Genomic DNA, 7,298 nt, shown 5'->3' on the forward strand with positions numbered 1-7,298 from the left:
ACCAACATTGTACCAAGTCCCATTCACTTGGACAAATGCATGTAGTTACAGGTGTTTTGGGAACGTAACACCATTGTAAAAAGAGCAAAATACTATGCTGTGTTTCACCTGCCGCGTTCTGGATCATCTGAAGTGGTTTCACTGCGCAGGCTGGGAGACCTGTCAGGAGGGCGTTGCAGTAGTCGAGTCGTGAGGTGACTATTGCCTGAACCAGAACCTTCATCCATGTAGCTATGTCTGAGAGGCAATCCGAGATCCGTGCTGAAACCAAGGGGTCATCAGGTGGAAAGGACAGATAGAGCTGTGTGTCGTCTGCATAGCAGTGGTATGAGAAGCCATGCGAACGGATAATCTGCCCCAAGGAGGTGGTGTAGATAGCAAAGAGAAGGGGGCCCAGCACTGAACCCTGGGGGACCCCTGTGGTGAGATGGTGAGGTGCAGACAGCTGACCAAGCCATGATACGGTAAACGAGTGTCCTGTGAGGTAGGATTCAAACCAGGAGAGAGCAGAACCGAGATTCCCATGTTAGCGAAGTATAGAGAGAAGGATCGTGATTAACCGTGTCAAAGGCAGCCGATAAGTCAAGCAGAATGAGTACTGATGACCGAGCGGTCGCCCTGGCTTCTTTTAAGGCTTCTGTTACAGACAGCAGAGCCGTTTCGGTAGAGTGGCCGCTTTTGAACCCAGACTGATTTGGATCCAGAAGGTCCAAAACACCTGTAACTACATGCATTTATTCTGTGAATGGGACGACTTGGTACAATATTACAATATTTTTCAAGCTGTAAAAATGAAAGAATTTCAAGGTCTGAAAAAGATGTGAAGACAGAAGATTTGCAGGACACATTGATGATATAGACAAGGTTTGAACAAAATCTGAGATGGTGCAGCAACAACCTTATCTGATTTGACACGGAATGATCTAAAGGAAGAACACATATTGACTCCCATCCTATGAAACTAAATATCATTACGACACAAATCACCAGACCTCAAACTACAGCCAACAATGATCTGCATGCCACAGCAACTGTCACCAACAACCCTGTCGATGAACTGCTTTTCAGCAAAGTTCATGGCTTTAGTCATTTTTGCCTGCAGGTCCCTGTCTTTCCTTGCCATTTTTGCCCACACTGACTTAACAGTTTTTTTGCTATCTAAGTAGTTAATGACTTAAAAACAAGCACAGTAAATTAATATGCATACATATTATCAGAGGTGGAAAAAGTACGAAAATATTGTACTCAAGTAAAAGTACCAATACTTTGATGAAATATTACTCAAGTACAAGTTAAAATACCAATCTGAAAATGTATTCAAGTAAAAGTAAAAAGTAGTTCATTTAAAATGTACTTTAAGTAAAAGTTACTTAGTTACTTTTTGGGGGGGGGGGGTACCAGAACAACCAGTTTTACCAAAAACTTTCTAATGAGGAGACACAGCACTCAAAAAATCCTCCATAGTAATGCATGAGGTCAGTTTGTAAGTTGTCTACACATATCACAACCCTTCCGCGGCAAAACGTCGACATGTGAATACATTGAACCAATCATGTGGTGTGTTGTGAATACATTGAGCCAATCATCTGTTGTGATCTCGCCGCTGGAGCAACATTGGTGTCGTGAAGCCTTACAAACACACACAGAAATAGATGCCCGATAAGTGCCCAAAAAGCGTTGCAATATGGCCGCCGAGTGGAGGTACTTGCCTAAAAGGACTTTGGTCCTAGCTCGAATTGCTGCAGCTAAGGCAGCCATGTTCATGCTCCCAGTGTGTAGCGCTGTAGCTGCAGCAACTCGAGCTAGGTAAAACCGATTGTTTCAGTTTTGTTCATACCGACAGTACTCAGTGACGTTGATAAATGTCAAAAATGTCAAAAATCACCAGGGTTCTCCTTTAAGTTTGAGCAGTAGTTGATTTTCAAAGTTAGTTGCACCCATCCTTGGTCACTTTGCAGTGAACAGTAATCCAGCACAACTGAAAAGCCCCTGCAGGCAGCTGAGGCAGGCAGGCCAATGTTGAGTTGCAGGGAGTTTTTTTATATTTGGAAACGAGCAGAAGGTTCAGCAGATTAAAGGGCGTCAAACTAGGGGGGAAAGTGGGAAGTATAGGGCCCCAATGGAGGAGAGGGCCCTTGAAAAGTGGAATACGGGGGGCACAACATTTTCACCAGGCATTAGTAATAACTCAGGAAGTCCATTAGTAGAGTCATGTGTAATGAAGTGGAATAACACAGGGGAAAAGTATTGAACACGCTAAGAAAAGGGACTAAGGCAAGGAAAGGGAAGGAGCGAGCTGGAATCTGTAAGTAGTTAGAGAGTACTTATCCTTTCTATCTGTGCAAATTAATATAAGCTTGGTTAGTAGCATACATATTGATGGGCTATAAAAAGGTTTTTCATTACCAAGGTGTCACACAAGAAACATTTCATGATGGATAAAAGCAAAAAGCTCTCCCAAGACCTTTGCAACCTTACTGTTGCAAAACATATCAATGAAACTGGTTACAGATGCATTTCAAAACTTCAGAATCTTCCAGTAAGCAGCATGGGAGCCATCATAGTTCGAATTACAGGGGGTACTGGGGGGTACTATACCCCCCAATGAAGACCCAGTACCCCCCAAAGAGACAGAAATATCAGTTTTGGGGGGGTCAGATATTTTTTCTGATATTGTGAAAAATTATCATTACAGTTGGCTACAATACAAGTCAACTCCTATTTTTACTAGGAAAAATTTAATGTAAAGCGATTTCAGACACCCCTATTATGGGCCGTACCATTTTTAACCACCGTGGCGCTAGAAGCAACGGAGATAGAGAACGACTTCAACTTCTCAAGCAAGTGCCAACGTTGAATGACAAAACGCTAGGTAGATTCCTCCAGTAGCCTAAATTCGGTTTGCTGCTGACGTGCATGGGTAAATGTAAGTTGCTAGCAGACATCTAGCTTGTTGAAAATGTGCTATTTTACAGCCTTCATGTATTAACATCTTTCATAGCTCATGTCACGTCTTCATACATTTAATTACCGGCTACTTATCTGCTACTTACCCACTGAGGCTAGTAAAGTGGACCTTGGTTAGTTACCAAGGTTAGTTAGCAAGATAATTCTCTATTTAAATAATTTATTATTATTATTTTACATTGTGGTGAGGTAAAAACGATTGTCATTTCCAAGGAGATGAACTCCAGTCCATAGGTGTCCATTCTCATTTTATCTTGAAAAAATTAGCCTATTGTGCCCTTTTGAAATTAGTTGGCACAGATCCTGTGTTGTTTTTATATTATGCACATGATGGTCTTATGTAGCTAAGCCTACATAACATCAGTGAAACCTGTGGAAACATAAAAAGAGCCAAGTAGCCAAGGCTAAATAGTACATGCTAGTATTTGAATTTGTTTTTAATTGGTTAGTATTGTTTTTACTTTTATTGTTCTGGTTATCGGATTCTTGTAGGTTACCACTCTGTAGTTCTTTTGTGGTAGTATGTTTTTTCATAGTATGCTCCTTAATCACATTAAAGATGGCTTAGGTTTCACATATTGTATCTCTAGGCAATTGTGTTGATTTGACACTGACTACCATAGACTATAATGGAAAATTGCTTTTTTGTTTATGCAGTAGGCTATATTAGAGGGTTGGATCTTACCTCCAGGTCTTATGAAATCTAAAAATAAACCAAATCAATATGTCATGAGTTAGGCAATAGGCTTCTTGTAAAGGTATTACTTTTACTAGTAATTAGAATTGTATTTCAGTGCACTTAACTTCTAACTACTGATTATCAGTTTGTTGCATGTTTAGACCTTGTATGTGTGTTGCACTTGGCGATCACGATGGGGATTGATATGGTAGTGGACCATGATGGTCATAGAAGAAGTGAAGGAGCAGTACCCCCAAATTATAGTGGGGTAATTCGCAATCTGGGAGCCATTATCTGCAAGTGGAAGGAACATCACTACATCATCAACCGGCCATATTTATGACCAGGGAGTCAGAAGGATAGTCAATTACAAGAGCCAAGGACCACTCGGAGAAAGCTCCAGAAAGACTTGAAGGCAGCCAATTCAATTAAACAGTTCTGGAAGTAACTAAAGATCAGGATTCACAAGAGGGACCCCTGGAATCTGTTTAGAACAATGGACTAATATCACTCCTGATACTGTGACTAATAAGTTTTGTCATACAGGAAATGTCTTGAAGCTGTCATTACAAACAAAGGCTGTTCCACAAAGTATTGAAGAAATTTCAGTAGGCACATTCAATACTTTTTTTCCTCTGTCATTCCACTTTATTACACATAACTCTTATGTTTGGATTTTTTATATGTGTGTTAGCGTGTGGTGAACATTTTGAATAGACTCACTGGAAGTTTAGGCTAATTAAAGAAAACACATTTAAGCGTTCAATACTTATTTCCACCATATATTTATTTTACCTGAATATTTTAACTTCCTTCCTTTTAACTTCCTTCCTTACTTTAAATGTCAAAATGAATGTCAGACGAAATTTAAAGTTTGACTGATTGTGATTTTGTATACAACATAGTGAAAACTGTCTAAGGTCATTCTCACTCTCCCTTGCTAAAGAGCTAAATTGTTTATTCCGCCTGCACGATTCATAAGTAGGCTAGTCTATCTTTTGTTTACTTAGTTGAGCATCGCTAGTAGGCCTAGTGGACCGCTAATTGTTGTGCTGCTGGTACAATGTCTTTCTCCAAGGAAGCCAAGTCAGGTTACCAAAAACAAAGGCCAAAACAGGAAAAAAAGATACAGAGGAAACAACTGCTAATAAACTTCTTTCCAAAGAAAGGTGAGCACAAACGTCAAAACACGAAATCCCATGGGGTTTGCTTGAATATCTCTGCAATCATTAGTGCTAAAACGAACTGAGACAACCCATTGAAATAGCAGAAAATACATACACATGTAATCTGATGCATCTCGATCCAGCTCCATCTCCATCACTTTCAGAAAGACTGCATGGCGCCAGCTTGATTCATGTCCTGTAGTAGGCTAGCCTACATGCTGATCATTATCACTAGGCTAGTGTTTTAAGGCGCGATTTTTTTCTCTCCCTTCCTGTTTTCGTTAGTCTTAACTTTTTTTTTTTTTTTACTCAAGTAACGGATGGGATTTTTGATGTAGCGAAGTACAATACTTCACTCAAAATGTAATCATGTAAAATTTAAAATACAGATTTTATAAACTACTTAAAAAATACAAAATACACAGAAAAACTACTCCATACAGTAACTTGAGTAAATGTATTTCGTTACTTTCCACCTCTGCAAATTATACATAATATGTGATATAAAAACCTATATATTACATAAAGGCCTATAGCATACACTATTACTGAAAATACTTGAACAAGTGAAGCCAAAAGGAAGCATAAAGAAATCTAGTACATTTAGTACAGCTGCAATTTGTGTAGTTTGGTTGTCCACCATAAGCCTTTTCATGTCCATCTTTTCATGGCTTTCTTCAATGGATGTGGTCCAGACTGAGATATTGCACCTCCTGAAAAAGTTCATATAAAAGGTTTATGAAAGCTGTGATCTTGGTTTATCTAACTGTTGTACAATCTGAAATAGTATTGTCGTCACCTGAGTTACACTGGAACATTTAAATTTGGCACTATGTAACTTTTCAAAACATGACTACACTACGCACTGTGAAACATGATCCTGTCATGGCATCTGCTTCATGTTTACCTAAGAAAACAAAACATCACCTTTATGAATTCATTCTGATTGTTTCAAGAGTGTATTTGCCTGTATTAAGTGCCTATACAAACCTATTCACCCCCCTTGGATATTTTCTCTTTTTACTGCTTTCAATGGAATCTACTCTGTGGAACTCTGTTTTCACTTTGACATTAAAGAGAGCAAATTAAGGGCAAATTAAACTGACCAAAAGGGGGAAATATTCACGGGAGGTGAATACTTTAGGCACTGTAAATAACCAAAATCAAAAGTTGATGGAGATAACTGTTGTGGATTATCATGTTCCTTTTCCTTTACACATCGAACTTTGTTCTTATTTCATGCAATAATGCTCTGTCAACGATAGTGGACTGAAATACTTAACAAACTGCCTACATGGAGATTATTTTACTTTAACTTGTTGAAGAGTTAATGAATTGCGTAAAAACTTACCCTGTTGCATAACCATCAGCCACCCTGCCACGATGAAAAGGGATGTAAAATAGATTCCATACACAAGAACTGAACACGCATTGTTGTTAGATCCTGCATCTAAAACAAGAATGCATTGATAGTGTAATCGTTAGATAATCTTTGTCTTTTTGGAAATGTTCTTTGAAATATAATATTGCAAAGGATATTATTAAGCAATTTTATGCCCACAGGGAATGGATATCTTGAGAGAGGTCTGGGAATACGCAAGCCAAATGGATTAACTTGCCTGTTGGCTAATTAGCACTGTCCCTATTACAGTAAATAGAAAATTAAATACTGTCTAAAATGTTATGAATAAAGCAAGCAAAACTTGGGTTAACTATGGGATTCAATTTACGACGAACCCTCAACCCTAAATATTAATATAGATATATTTGGGTATAAGCGCATAACACAACAGTGTCAAGTGCATATTGAGTTCATAGTAATGTAACTGAGCACACCGGGCATAAGTTGAATGGTTTTTGAAATGTTCCTCCCTCTTATATTGACCACAAATGTGCACTCTATCCCAGCTTCCCGGTTCCAGTCGGGGGTCCAAGTCCGACTTTGAGTAAATTCTGCTGCTGAATGACTGTCGTTAGACCAAATAGATTCAGTGTGTCCATTATATTCACTTCCATCCATAATCCAAAAGATACGGACTTGTGATGGGACAACTCCTTTCGCCCAACAGATAAACGGCACACTCGAGGCATTGCTGTTCCGTGGTGGAAAAAGCTCCACTGAAGCAGATAAAGGTCCTGCAACAGAATTTTTTGATGTTCATTTACACACAGATATATGTGCAAAAGAGATGTGCTACTGTAATAGGCTAGAGCTCACCTGTGAATGACACTCTTGATCCATTTCCGTGCATTCTAATCTCCAATATTTTAACCCAACAATAGTACATGCCAGAATATTCCTGGCTCTGGCCTGTAACTATTAAATCACATGATTCTGTCGTTTCATTTTTGGCTGCCTTAAAGTTTTCATCTGAAGCAGGGTCTGCAACATTCAATTCCCCAGTCCTTTGGTGTACTTTCATCCAAATTATGGACTCGCAGGAGTTTACAAATACGATGTTTGCTATGTAACATTTCAGTGTAAT

This window comes from Alosa alosa, chromosome 20 (genome assembly GCF_017589495.1).
Source record: "Alosa alosa isolate M-15738 ecotype Scorff River chromosome 20, AALO_Geno_1.1, whole genome shotgun sequence".
Taxonomy (NCBI): domain Eukaryota; kingdom Metazoa; phylum Chordata; class Actinopteri; order Clupeiformes; family Clupeidae; genus Alosa; species Alosa alosa.